The sequence below is a fragment of the Pyxicephalus adspersus genome, chromosome 4 (assembly GCF_032062135.1).
Source record: "Pyxicephalus adspersus chromosome 4, UCB_Pads_2.0, whole genome shotgun sequence".
Lineage (NCBI taxonomy): Eukaryota > Metazoa > Chordata > Amphibia > Anura > Pyxicephalidae > Pyxicephalus > Pyxicephalus adspersus.
The window spans coordinates 20,586,244-20,602,376 of NC_092861.1; positions in this window are offsets into that span (position 1 = coordinate 20,586,244).

Consider the following 16,133-nt stretch of genomic DNA (forward strand, 5'->3'; position numbering starts at 1 on the left):
ACTACAAGCTCTGGAGAAGACCTGGATACTGTTTAGACTCGGCCTTGGCCCTTCTCGGGGCTCCACCATTTTTGCACAAGCCATAGTGCCCCCTAGTGGCCCTGTCTCCCCATGTGTGACACAGAGAAGATATCAGGGGTTGAAAGGCATGTCGTGGCATAAGGCAAAGGTCATACACAGAAGGTCAAGTGGATCCAAATGGATAGTCCAAGGTTGCATACGAGTTTGTGGTCAGGGTCACAGATAATCAAATGGAGTAAGAAGGTTTATGGTTGGAAGTGGTTTGTCCAGGCAACAAACATGGAAGAAGATGTCGAGGATGGCAAAAGAAAAACAAGAACATATCATATGTGTGAACCCTAGTAATTAGTAAACACTACACTATCACAATCAAGATGGCCATGTAAAAATGCAGCTTCATAAAGATTCTGGCTAATCAGGGACACGTTGAAAGGTCAGGGAAGGTCAAACAGCCTGACAGGCAGGCTCCTTGAAGTGTAGTGCCTGCTTTCACTGCTAGGGGGCAGCCACAAAGTGATGCTAGATAGATCAGTTGCACAGGGGGAAGGGGTTACACCTTCCAGTTCACCATTTAATGTGATTTCTCTTGCTCTGTGGGCTTTGGAAAATTCTCTGTAATAATGTTTGATCCAATCACAGCTTCCCCGATCCATACAGGATTTTATTTTAATTTGGAGTTATCATCTGCTTTGAAGTCATGTGAAACTTTCACTGAAAGTACTGCTTTATTTTACAATTTAAAAAAAGAACATTTATTAACCATAATCCTGTATGCAATATTATATAAGACTGCTTCATTTTTTTGCTGACTGTTTTAATTTAAATCTGTTATACAAAAGACAGACGTGTGTTTTAAGTAAACCTGTCACAAATCTAATCAATTCAAAATGAATATGGGATAAAAATGCACAAAAGGAGAAGTTATTTTAGTGTAAATGACATGTGTGCTGATTGATATAAAGCAGCTAAAATATATGGAAATCTTGCCTTGCAGTGTAAAAGTTAGTTTGCTTTTACTTGATTGGTTTTACTTGATTTTCCCTGTTGGACAGGAAAAATAACCACATGAAGGACTAAAAGAAGGGATGGAGTTATGGAATAGGCCATTTTCTATTTTTCTAGGAAAAGTTGAACTTTGTTTATAACTTGAGCTGTCTCTGTTTCTGAATCTTCTGATCCCCTTAAGATCCTTTTCATTTCTACTGAATGTTTTGAGCCATTACTCATATGTGAGTTGCTCCAGATCCTGTGTCAACTTCTTTACAGTAGTAATACAGGGTTAAAAGATTGGACAAATAAATGTGTGAAAGACAGAATTCGAATTGCAGTTGCTGAACAGATTTAGTATATTTAGAGCTGTAAAATTGGGATAGATGCATAAGACCATCATTTTCTTATATCTCCAAACCATCCAAATACTCAAGTTCTACTTTTTATTACTTCATAAATTGATGTAAGCATGGAATCTCTGGTATTAACAAATACAATGGTGCAAAATTTTATGATACAGGTTAGGAGCATGTTAAGATTTGTTCTAACAAACACCAGATTCAAAGACCAAAATGTCAACTTTATTATTGATTGATGAGTGATGTGCTCAACATTCGTTTTCGGGTCGTCTGGTAGGGATGTCCACTATCCCCCAAAATGTTTCAACTGTGCTGCCAAATAGTATAGCCAGGGGTTAGGGACCACCAACTTCCCCCTACTTCCAGGACAGGCATAGTGTTTTTCAATTTGATTAAAGAGTGGCCAACTATTTTGAAAAATAAAAACATTTAGCTAATAAACCAATTCTTAGGGCTTCAAACTGGCATGCTATGTTTTACATATAAAATCTGTGCCAATTCTATCATTTTTATATGGTTTGATCTTCACACCATGGCCAAAAGTAGTCTAGTCCCTAGAACAGTGTTGTCTTGTCTTTTTTAACATGGGGGAACCCTTTCAATAAATTTCAGGGAACCCCTTCTATAATTACTATATCTACAGCTCACAGTACATTAGTGTGGTGATCAGGAGGAAGAATATGTTATAGTTAGCCAAAAAGATCACTGATGTCATCTAAACTGACCTGAAAGTCACAATTTTGCTCATTGCTCTTCTTGCATTAAATAAATCTGCAGAAACACTATAGTGATCTGGTGTTACACCAAAATACAAAACAATACTGTTTGGTTCGTGTAGGCCTCCTATATCCCAGAAGATCAATTTGAGAATGCAGTTTTGTTATCAGCCATTAAGTCCTGATGTGTAGGCAAGGGAAATCCCACATCTTGAGGATAGCAGCCAGGTTAAAGTCCAGACTTTATACACATAGTAGAGTGATACCCCAATACACTTCTTGGTATATCTATGAAACTGAAATTTTTATTGTTCATTCTGTATCATCTATCCTAATATTTTGTGTTGGATTTGTAGCACAGCTACGCCATATCCCAAATAAAGAGTTTGCAGATGCAAGGAAAGTTTAAATAGGGAAACATTTTATTGACTGGTGCAGTACCTCTGATAATGCGATCTTCAACTGGGAATTGGGATCTGCCTGGTTGGAGGGTGAAGGGGGAGGCAGTAGGTTTGTAATTTTATCATATGATGGGTTCCCCTAAAGACAAGTTGGAATCATTTTGTGGCCCTCCGTCTATTGGGGGATGCAACACAGTCAGTGGTGTTAATTTATGCAGCACCCATTCCCTTTTTTGGAAGAATTCAGGCAAATCATTGTTCATTCACATGATTTAAGGTGTTGTTGACCTGGCATAATGTTGGGCCGGTATGTCCATGGCAGAAAAGGCCCCTATGGCATGGTAGGTCACCTAGGTATTGATGGGGAGAGAGCATGGTGCATGGGAGGATGACTAAGTCCAAGATCAATATTGAGGCCATTGGTTCATGTTGTAAATCAAAAGGGGCACCTTCTCAGTGCAACCAGTCATATGTGCAGGTAACAACACAACAAACAATCATTTTCAATGTCAACGCCGAAATCATCTCTCAGGAGATGTGGGTTTTGTAAAAAATGTTTAGAGGTTTTTAAATTGCATTGTAAACACTTTCTAAATGCATATACTCCTAACCTACAATTTCAAGACTGTGTAATACCTCACACAAGATGAATATTCTGAAAAAAAACACAGGACTATTTGATTATTTTAATTTCCATTTTGCAATTGACTTGAATACAAGAAACCTTTCTCCAGTCATAAGTCAGTTCAAAGCTGTGATCGCCCAAGGCTGAAGCTTTGTCACATTACATGTACTTAAAAACACTTTGATTTCTGTAAATCTGTGCCAGAAATAGCATTTTACTCAGAAAAAAAAGAAAAGAAAATGAAAACACCACTATGCACGTCCTTTACAATGAACAAGAAGAATATTAACCACAGCGACATTATGTCAATATGGGTGAGAGATATTTGGGGAAATGATATTTGGAGAAATTATATTTGGGTTATTTTCAACCTGTATAGACATACCTTACATGACTGATCCCTTTTTATCAGGATGACTTTTTTGTTGCCACAATTGTTATATAATGGTAAGGGGAGACCTGCAGAAGAGGTGACCCGCTTACAGAGCTGCTTCCTAACGAACCATAGTTTGCGGATTTGACAGCCAGTGGCAGTGAACAGTTCTGAACAATTCATTGCCTCCCCCATTTTCTATGGGACTGCCATGGGTAGACGGTACATGAAAAGAATTAAAAAGTTGTTTTGGAGTTTTAGAAAAGTCAGCTTGAGGTTGGGTGAGGGTGCAGAAGTAAGGGTGGGACCAAGGTCATAAAGGTGAGGGGTAGAGAGGTGAGGTCATCAGAAACTTTAGCGGAGCTAATGTGAACGTCTCACCCTCCCTCTCTTAGGGATGTGGAAGAGGTTCAAGTTTTGGGTATAGTATTGTTGGTAACGGTTGGGTAGGGGTCTACATGTGAGGTTCGAAAGGGGAGTGTTTTTTGGTGTCAATATCAATGGAGTGGGGGACCCATCTCTGGTGTAGAGTCTCCTGAATAAACTGAAAATTACATTACCTAAGTTTAATGTAGGACAGGCTGCGAGTGGTTTTTGATATCCTTCCCGAGCTGGGCGATGGTGAGGCTAGGAGCAGCAATATCAGGTTGGTACAGATGCCAATAGATGTTTTAAATGTTTTTTTTGAGGACCAGCAACCTGGGAAACTGTTGATTGATAATCTTTGATCAATCTATGATATTGGTATGTTTTATGTTGGTTTGGTTGTAGTATGTTTATTTTTGATGTTATGATAATATCATGTCAATGTAAAATTTGAATTTGGAGCTAATATTAATTTTGATAATAAAAGGCCTTGGTAAGTTGGTGTAAGAGGAGGTTTACAGGATTCCACGATCATCTTGCTGAATTTCTCGAACAGAGGGTTAGTGATGTGCAAAGTGTAGCAAGACATATCAATCAATTTGATTTTAGTTTACTGCCATATAAAACTAAAATCTAATGGCTGCACCTTTTTTATGTTTTGAATATGCTAGGATTAACATGTCCACAAAGTGAACATGTCCCCTCACTTGTTGTCTTGGTGAAACTGGTTGAGGACTGAGGGAGAAGCTCTCCAGTCAGAACAAAAAGAAAAGAGAAAAGCACTAAAAGCATGTAAGTGCAGGAGGAAGACAGGAAGTATGGGAACATAATTCAATTGCTTTTAGAAAAAAGCTGGATGATTTTCTAGAAGCACATATTTGGGTCCAGGGTCAAAGGGTTCAGTTTATCCAGGGAACATCCATTTGCCTCACGGGATCAGAAAGGATTTTTCCCCTGTTGGGGCAAATTGTACCAGGAGTTTTTTTGCCTTCCTCTGGATCAACTATGTCCATAGGGTTTTATATCTGGGATATGTTTATTTCCCTAGAGGTTGCACTTGACAGACTCATGTCATGTATTTTCAGCGGGAACACAGACAACAATAAAAGCATAAGGACCAGTGTTCATCAGCTTTGTGCTGCAGTGTGCTTTTCAAAGCCAGTTTTCTAAGACAGTGGTTGCCAACTGCCAACAGTGGTCCGCGAGAAAATTTTGGTGGTCCATAAAAAAATTTGGACATTATTTGCAATTTTTATGTTTTAATAATAATAAAAACTCATATTCTAATAAATTCTTATATTCTGAATGACAGTTTTACCTTTATATTGCACTAAATTCACAAACTGTACTAGAGACAGGAAAAACAAGGGAGGCGCAGCGTGACGTCAGTGTAGTGTTAAGTTGGATGAGTCAACTGTTACCGAGCCGTACGTATCATTATCGTTTCCACCATTACAACAGTCACTCCTCTCCGCCAATACCTCATCCCATTGTTTTATTTGTTTATTTCTCAGATGCTCTTTTAGGTTAGTTTCACCTTATCTGTGTATTTTCTTAAACTGTTTTATTTAATGGCATCAATTAGTTTGACTTTGATACCTATCATTTCTTGTTTGGTCTTCTTTAGTAATACCAAAGATAATACAACCGATGATAATAGTAACAATAGTAATACTTCACTTACCCGTGAGCTGATCAATGAATCAGAGCCGCCACAGACCTTGTCAGCACCATTAGGAAGATCATTATTTTACCAATGTGTTTATTTTTTTAAATCATATTAATGGTTCATGGGATTTAAAATTATGAATTTAGTGGTCCGTGAGGCCTGAAAGGTTGGCAACTGCTGGTCTAGGATGCAGCTGAGAACATTTAAAAGTCAAGATCAGGTACATTTTATCTAAAACTGACCTTCTGCCCCAAAATTGACCTGATTCAAACTTCTTTTGCTTTTCCATATACTTATATGGGGATAGAAGCAGTCCTGGATGAATTTATGTTAAAACAGATCCCCAGTTCTAACCCTTCCCCACAACATTGGTCTCATTATTTTAGAATTTTTTTGCAGTATATATATTAAATATATATACTATTAAAACAAGTGTTTCAACTTCTGTAAACCGTGAAGACTGAAGATAGAGGTTTCTGGGAAATGGCACCAGACAGTTGATTGGTATCTAACTGTACTCTAGTTTTCAAACTTCTGCCTGTGTGCCAAGTCTACTTTATTCCTTGTTCCTTCTAATACATGTAGCATAAAACCATGATTTCCAGTAGTTAGAATCACAGTCACATTCAGACAAAAAGCAGCTGAGTGTTTCCAGGAGAAGCATGAAACATTTACTAAATGAGTTTTTCCATTTTGGCATTTCGGAGTGTGTGCTGGAGTGCTGTTGGGATTATAATATTTTGGCAACTGGAAGTTGTTTGCTGTTAGCGCTCACAAATTATTTAAAATGTTTCACCGATGTGCTCAGTGGACCGCGCACAAGCTCATGAAGCGGAAAATACTCCGGAGGAAAGGAAGCTTTTATCTCCGCTCTTTTCATTTTTTATAAGGTTATAAATCTTAAAATTATTGATACAATATTGTTGTATTTAAAGTGTTTCCTAACAGAGAAATTGTCTGTTGTAAAGCTGCCTTACACAAGCAGATAGTCCACGGGGGGGGGAAGGGAAGGCCAGAGATGGTTTTTAAAGGTCATTAAAGGTCATCTCTGGATACTCCGGCACATTCCATCTCTTTGTTCTCCTCCCACTATCAACTTTCATAAATTTTATTTACAAAAAAAAAAATAATTTAAACCAGAACTAAACCTGAAAAAAGCCTGGGAAGTAGAAAATATATGCACACATTAGATTTTTGTTTTTGTAAACGATCTTTCTTGATTGTTTCCAACGACAAAAAGCTGAAAGATGAATGAATGACATGTGTATATAGACTTACTCTATACACGGCACCACCATGACTATATATGTAACCCTTGTGCATGTGCAGGAGCTACATCACCAATGGCCATTCAATGCCTGCAGGCTTCAGGTCATGCAGCAATGACAGGTTTATGGACCTGGCATTGCTCCAGGGTGCCTACAACAAAGTAACCATGTGTCATATTTGGCAACTATGTTGTGAATGTTGTCACGCTTGGGGAGACGGGGCGCTACGGCTTGCACAGAAATGGTGTGAGCCCTGAGAAGGGCAAAGATACAGAGTGTAAGCAGTAACCAGATCTTCTCCAGAGCCTCTAGTGGTAAGGATGTTACACTGCAGGTAACTGCCAGGTTGTGTTCTTGGGCACATCAGTGAGGACAGGAAGATACTAAGGAAGGTACCAAATCACTAAACAGAAGAATTGTTAAGGAAGGCCGGGGTTGATGCAAGCAGCAATCAAGAGAGGGCAAGTGACAAGCCAGGGATCAAATACCAGGGATCCAGGAAATATACACTAATGATATGGGGGCCACTGCAGACACAGGGAACACAGGAGACATTGGAAGTGACAGGAGACACAAGTGACACAGAAGACATAGTGATACTGCAGACAGAGAGGAACACTGGAACTGTACAGGGGAAAAGCAGGAAAACACCAGACTGGGCAATAAGGGTTTAACACAGGAGCTGGACAGGGAGAGCACTGAATTAACCTGCAACTGTAGATGAAACACTCAGCAGAGCTAGGGAGCTCGGCACTAGTGGGGACACATTGCATGAACGCTGAGTGCTGTGTCTGAGCTAGCTAAAAAGCCAAGGATGATTAAGATTCTATTTCCTGATTGGCCGGCGGGATGGGCGACACTGATTAAACTTGGGAGAGTAAGCACACTCAGGGTCAGTACTGCCCGCATGCGCAGGAGAGAGGAGTCTGCACTTTAGCAGACGGAAGAGGTAGGTGTGACACATGTTTATGGCAAAAACTTACCCATGCCAAGAGAATTTATTTCCTCTTCATATGCTCTGAATACCCACTTTCATTTTTTATCCTACAGAGAAGGATGTTTAATCTTCAGGTGTCAACATCATGTCCTGAGTGCTATGGATAACCCCTACTTGCTGTCAATGATGGGATTCTCTGAAGATCGCAGTGGCTGATGATATCTAGGCCTATTAAAGCTAGAGAATGACTTATTGTAACTCCTGGAAATGATGACGACAAGGGACACAAATGTCAGATTGAGCTGAGTATTTAAAAGCTTCTCAAAGTATTAATTTAACGACAATTTGCTAAATATGTGTGGGTGAAGTGGGGATCATCATGCTCAGATACGAGCTTTAAACTTAATTTCACATGCCATGGAAGCATCAGATCAAAATGCTAACAATGCACAATTTGCAGGTCCCCCATCTGTAGATGACTCACAATGGAACCTGGAATCCTCACAGCTCTTAGCCAATTAGTTTCTGCACTTTCATTGTTGCACATTCAGAATAAAAAAACATTGTGCTATTTTAAATGTCTTACTGCAGCAGTGAGGTTTAAGTGATGAATGGTGTAGGTGGTGTGACATTTAGCTGTGGGTTTTTGCTTTCCATATATGACCTGTCTAATTATATCATGAATATGTACAGTGAGGTGTGGAGGGGGTTGTATCATCAGAGGAGATTTTATATTGGCTGTGCAGACATCTTTAGAAACAAGGCTAAGCTTCATACCAGCTGGCCAGAGCTCATTTCACCAGCTGCGGGGGAAAAGCAATGTTTCCTGTTTTGAAATATTGGCATTGCAAGCCTAGAAACAGACCACCAACGCGAAGACTGAAACTGCCATTCATAAGCCACAGTTTTACGTTTTTTAAATTATTTTTTTTACCTTTGTTGCAACAAAACTGATTAGTTATATATATTCAAGGGATGTAAATTAATTTAATTGCCGTTTCCTGCATAAATATCCTCATATGTATTTCCTGCATGAGTGCTATAGGGAAGGGTCAGTATTTGCATGGAACAAATTTTCCAGTCCACAGTTGTATGAAATATTAAGCCCCCTATCATCCTAACAGATAATGCTAGTATCTAATCAAAGATTAACCCTTTGCGTGTTATTAAGGTCTAGATAACAGCAACAGATTTAAAAGCGCCAGTATAATTTATTTTCCTCTATTTTTTCATTCAATACACAGTTTTATTTAAAATGTTTTAAAATAAAATGTAATATTTTATTTCTTTAATATTTTAATTGTATCAGACAATTACAATATTAGAGAGAATCACACTGCCATCTTCAGGCTCAAGTGGCATTAGCAGCATTTTTTTTCTCAATGAAACCTTTAGAGCTGACATTTTAATTCTATAATGATCTATACAAAAAAATTATGCTCTTTTAATATTCTAAATATTTTATAAAGTGAAACTCACAGCATGCTTATGATGCTAGTAGTATATTAAAATTACTTTCATTAGTGTTCTATCCGATCCTAAGCTCCATAAAAAAAACCTCCTCAATATTTTAAAGTAGCTCTATCAGTTTTGTCATTGCGGGCCAAATGCTGGGATAGTAGTTGACCAAGTCATATTGTTACAACTACTGTTAACTATTTTACAGATATAGACATTTACAACTTTTCAGTTTGCCTTTACATCAAATAAGTAAGAAAAAAAGTCCCATGCTAAATTGTAAAGTATGCAGGATTTCTTTCATCAAGCTCTACTTTAGAAAAAAAAAAAAGGTTTAAAAAAGTTTTAAAAAAGTACAATAATAAATATATATATATATTGTATTCTTGAATAGGATTCAAGAGGACTTGCCCTGTGTTGCACATTCATCCTATTTACAATATTTGGATATACAGTGCTGATATTAGCCTGCATGCCCTTTGGCATTGGAGAGGAAGCTTTAAGAATTGTTTCCTGAAAAAAGTGGGAAGCCTTTACCAAAGCACTGATGCTGATGGGCACTGTAAGGTTTAGCATCCTTGGTGACCAAGATTGGGTTGCAGCAAAAGCTAAAGTGGACCAATCATCACATTTTTACCATTGTTTAAAAGGGTGGCTATTCCTTTTATACAATAAAAAAATATATTTTTTTTTTACATTTTAAATTGTTCTATTTTTACCGCCTTAAAGCCTAAAGGGAAAATCCTCAGCCCCCTGGAATACATACGTCACATATTCCAGGAGGCTTTAGGCTGCATTCAAGATCAAGCATCATAAAGGGCTTTACTGGTAAAATATTTCTCATTGGTTTGGCCCAGCTTTTGCCCTTAACTTCCACAGCATACTTGTCAACTATGGTGCATGCTTACCTTTCTGCAAAAGGGTTTTATATGCCAAAATTGCGGGCAGCACCGTGGCTCAGTGGTTAGCACTTTGGCCTTTGCAGCACTAGGTCCCAGGTTTGAATCTCGGTGAGGACACTATCTGCATGGAGTTTGCATGTTCTCCCTGTGTTTGTGGGGGTTTCCCCTTCACATTTCAAAATCATACAGTTAGGTTATTTGGCCTTAGACTGTATTAAAGACATATGACTGAGGTAGGGACATTAGATTGTGAGCCTGTCTGAGGGACAGCTAGTGACATGACTATTGACTTATGTCAGCACTATATAAATACTGTGTAATAATAATTAGTATGTCTAATGTCTTGAATGCATCTTGCACACACAATGAGATTTTCAGGAGGACATGTCACCCAGTCTTGCACCTTCACAATGCGAGATTGGGAAATGTGAGCAGAAGCCAGATTGCACAGATCCAACTGGAATCAGATTGTGGGGGAATAATGGGTTCTTCAAACATTTGTGTTATTTTAATGAAAGTTCTGCTTTAGGGGCTTATTCAATACCCACCCACTCCCCTATAATGGGCAAGTGATGGGTACTCCCTAGTAAACTGTTTTTAAGGTCACCCAACCAGTTTGCTATGGGTGCAAGCAAGTAAAATATAAAAAAAGGGATTAAAAATATTATATGTGAAACTAATAATTATGTTGCAGGTTCCAGAGATGCTCTGTGTTGTCCATCCTGTGAGCTCCCCTCCACAAAGCTAAAACTTAATTTTTGCTCAGAAATTTAAGAAAGGGAGGAGTTATCCACCAAAGGATTACTGTCTATATCTCATATTAGTACTATTAATTGAGTTAAAAAAAGCCAAAAAAGCAAAAACCATAAAATTTATTCAACAAATGTTGGTAGCACTACAGCAAATAAAAATCAGAATAAGCATCAAAGTTCTGTCTATGAGAAAATATTATATTTATTGGGTGGCACTTCCTATAAAATGTGAAAATGATTTAAAATGTCTTAAAAAATGTTACATCAACATAATGCGCTTGCTTCATGAACTGCAGAGTTAATTAAATGAAAAAGCCACGGTCAGCAAAAAAATAAAAAAAGTGTCTTTTCTGCAATCCAAACATATGCAAATTTCTTCCAGGTGTTATTTGCAAATAACTCCTGGTATTGTTAGTCATGGATTTAAGAAATGTTTAATGAAATGTATCCGCTGCCAATCTGAGCAAATGTCTACAAACTCAAACATGTGCCGGTGAATATTTCATGGGCTGATGTGAAATATCTGTAGGAAATTATATCTGCAAGACAATGAAATTTAAAGCAAAAGACAGGAAAAATGACTGCATAGCCTAAAACTGGGCTGCAGATCTCAGCATTGGTGTATCACAGCATATTGAGCACCATGTTTAATTAACAATCAGCAGATCAATGTCAAATCTTTGGTGTCAGCATTTATCAGATTTAGGTGGAGGAGCCCCATCATCAGCCTAAAAATGCAGTTAGGCAGAATAGACCTTCCTAAGAATTGCTCATTTCCATTGGTGACCGGAATTCTCACCATATCAAATACCTAGCCAAATTTTAGAATGTTTAAGTTCCAATGCTTGACAATGCATATACCATATGAACAGCATTGTGGTACAATTCATTGTGATCCCAACACACTTATCAACATAATTTTATTGTATTATACTGCAAGGCATTGCAATGCACAATATTGGGTTGCATTGCCATTCATTTTCAATGGACTGCCTTATGTTGATGCATGACATAATAAACATGGATTACACACCACATGAATTTAAATGGGTTATAAAATGCTGGAGAGGATACACTTTCATCAGTGAAGCTGGGTAATCCAGCAAACCTGGAATGGATTTCTTCAAAGTCATTTGCTATTTGCCAGCAAATGTTTTGAATCCTGGACCAGATCCATTCCAGGTTTGCTGGATCACCCAGCTTCACTGATGAAAGTGTATCCTCTCCAGCCTTTCGTTAATCAGGCCCATTGATGGAGAGAGCAGGGATACTGAGACAAAAGCCCATTGTTCTGTTTCTGCTTTACTGTCTACTAGGGGGGTTGTACATGACAGCCGGGTTTCAGTGGAAAGCTGTGTGATGCTGACTGTCATTCAACCTTAATGACTAAAGGCCTATAGTAAAATGCTCTCCTATCTGAATGAATATTATATATATATATATAACACATCACCATTGAGCTTTCGTATGTTGATAATGCATTATATTTGCATACAATTAAAAATGCACCATACATTAAAAGAGCATTGAAGAACGCTGGGGTCTGTAACCAATACCATGCATAAGATAGCAGCCATATGTGTAATTCTCCTTTTTATTCTTCACCCTAGGGGCACAAGAAAGGAAATGTAAAATAAATCCTAAAAAAAGAGAAAGCAAAAATAAATATTCCAGTAATGTGCAAATATCAGTGACCATACACTGACAGCTATATTATTATATTATATATCAGATAGCTTCATATAGAATCATAATTCTAAGAGAGGAGACGTGACGTCTCCCAGAATCAATTTATCGATGCAGGAAATCCAATGTGCCTCGCATCGGCCTTAATGAGTTTTACAAGCTAGTAGCCCCTTCCTGTGACTCATTCTGTTTACTGCACCGGAGATTGTGGTTTTACATTTCACATTGGAAATCAACTGCTAGCTAGCATTTCTTCTTTCCTCTCCTGCTTTGCAGTAATCAGACACAAGGAACTGAAAATAAAAATCTATCTCCTTTTCACTGGGGTTTAGGATAAACAGGTGATTATCCCCACCAGGCACAATGTTCTTTCTTTTTTCCAGCTCTTCACCATTGAAGAACATTCAATGTCAAGGTCACAGCATGCTGGGAAGCTGTTCCTGCAGGCAGACAGTGGAGTGCCAAGCAGGTTTCATTTAAATCCGTTCCCACAGGTGTACAATTGGATTACCAATACAAGAACAAAAACACAGGCGGTGCAGCTGAGTAAAGAAGAGCATCGTGACTTGGCCAAAGTGGAAAATTATGGCAAATGGGGCCCATGCACGGTGGTTGGATGTTGAAGTCTTTGTGAGCTAAAAATCTGAGTGATTACCAGCAACATTTTATTGCAAAGAGTACATTTGGGCCCCGCTCCCACCCCTGGCCACCTGTGGAGTGCAGGTGACATGACTCTTCCATCAAGTGAATGGACGAGTTTGCCGTTGTTTGTTATATAATCTATATGCCAAGTCATCATGATTAAGGTTGCAGTTTCAGAATAGCCAAATATGTCCCCAATGTTGCAAGCTAGCACTGAACAATCTTCTATTGCACTAAATTTTGGCACATAAAATGCACAATTATAGGTGCATAGTGGGATTCTTTAAAGTGTGGGTGTGTATTCAAATTAATAAATTATAAACCAGGTGTGGTTTTTACTTTGGCAAAGGGTTGTCACTAAAAAGTTGTAGAAAGACCCCTCCCCCTTAACAACACACAAATCATGGGGGAAATGAAATACTTCAAATGTTTTTAAAATGCTGACATTTCCTTTAATATTTCAACAAGACCCTTTTTTGGACATACAGCTAGGTGGCCAGGAAAAGAGAGGAGCAGGCATTCATATTTTCTTCCTGTGCTGCATACCAGGTCATTTGCCTTTCATGGAGCCTGGTATGGGAAGGTAATGGCAAAGCCTCCCCCCCCCTGCAATGCACCCTTGTCCTAATGTGGAGGAACAAAGGTCTCTTCCCCTTCCCTGTGCTCCCCAAAAAAGGAGGTGGGGTAATAGTAAAATGGATTGGAATTGTGGTGGAATCTTGAAGCCTTCTTAATAATAGGTAGGTAACCAGATACATTAGTACCCCTTCTCCATTTTCACAGAGTTACATGTAAAGAAGTCACCAAATGATTTAGTTTAATTTTAACAAATATATACCATTTTTAAAATAACCTTTATTATTATTTACAACTGCAAATCCAGCATCAAACATGTCATTCACGGAGCTAATTGTCATAGAGCAAGTTGATCCACACCCATCATTATGCGCATTGTATGTTAAATACTCCTAACCCCTGCACCCTGTATGTTGCATACTCCTGACCCCTGCGCACTGTATGTTACATACTCCTGACCCCTGCGCACTGTATGTTACATACTGCTGACCCCTGCACCCTGTATGTTACATACTCCTGATTCCTGCACCCTGCATGTTACATACTCCTGACCCCTGCACCCTGTATGTTACATACTGCTGACCCCTGCACCCTGTATGTTATACACCTGATTCCTGCACCCTGCATGTTACATACTCCTAAACCTGCACCCTGCATGTTACATACTCCTAAACCCTGCACCCTGCATGTTACATACTCCTGATCCCATCACCCTGCGTGTTACATACTCCTGAGCACTGTATGTTTCAAATGCCTGACCTTTGAACTTTGCTGATTGCAGAACTATATGTACAAATGTGGGACCTCTGCAGATGGACCTCTGATTCCACACTGGGGTAGAATTCCTCTAGTATGCTTCAAAAAATGATACTTTTTTCTGCTGTGGCTGCTTTCTAAAAAAAACTGTAAGACTTTAAATGCCAAGGTGGTGCATTTTAGTTGTTAACTTCATGATACCCTTTAAAAATGCAGTACATTTACACAGATCAATATAAGAATTATGTATATCCTTTACCTCCATTTCTTGTTGTCCTTTTTGTATAGCAGAAGACATTTTCATTTATGTTTTAAATTATGTATGGATAGCTCTTCAGCATAGTACTATGAGTCATTTGTCAGTGAAGCAACGAGGATAGTAAAATCCAGGGTGATTGGTGTGCTGGGTATTAAAATTATATTGTTTTTTATACAGAACGCAGAGGCTGGAGAATGAAGAGATGGCTATATATAGACTCACATAGGCTGCAGGGGTTTTCTACTTGTCAGGATATAAATATTGCTATACAGCTCATGAAATAAACATAAATGCAGGATTAACTCTTAGGGAATGTTCAGATTAGTGGATTGAGGCAAGCTTTAGGCATGTGGGAACGGTCACAGGTGGTAACCGCTAGGATGTGTGCAAACACTTGTGCAGGCATTTGCATAGCCTTGCAAAGTGGTGCATTAAAAAATATTTGCAAAAAAGGTAAAAAGTGATTTCAGTTCAAGTCTTAGGAGGAAGTCAGAGAGGCAAACCACCATTGGACACTGCATGCGGCATCTGAAAAACACGATGCTACTCAGCCCAGCTTTAATGGTAAAACTGGACGTGGCTAAAATGTTTTAGGGCAAAGGACAAATGGTACTTAAACAAAAAAGAAGAGGTTGAGCGGACAGTGAAAGTTGTGCAGTGCACCTAAAATGTTTGCAGAATGAATAAAAGTAGATTAGAAGAATCAATTCTGGGAATGTGGTACCTTGCAGTCTTTATGCAGACATAGTAACCTTTAGAAAATTGCTACCAATATAAAACAAAATAGCAGTGCTACTGTGCGGAGTTCACTCATACAAATAGGAATAAATGCTGGAATACAACCAGCATACAAACTGCATAGTCTATATATACAGATTAGGGAGGGTAGAAAGAGGAGCAGAGTAGATCAGTATATGCAGTGGGGAGGGATGGTATTTAAAGAAAAAAAAATGCCTTACCTGCTACCCATTTTCTTCTTCACCAAATCACAAATCAATCATTTAGGACACATTATTGGCATGTCTGGGATAAATTTATGCCCATTCACATGCATGGAAGTTAAGTCATTCTGGAAAGCCAATCTAGATGGCTGAAGGTGGCCAGAAGAAAGGAGATTACTGCCACCCACATGGCTCCAACACTTTTAAGATGAGAAGATGGGCCGCCTTTGTAGGCAAGGGACACAGCCTTTGCATGCCCACAGTCATACAGATACAGATCAATGAAAAAAATTGTTGGTTAAACCTACAAATTCATTTTTTTGTGACCACATTTTGATACTGACCTCTCAAAGTTGGGAAGGACCTTTGGCCAGAGGCATTTTGTTTGAGTGGAGGAAAAGTACTTCCAAATAAAAAACTTGGGAGATATGTATCC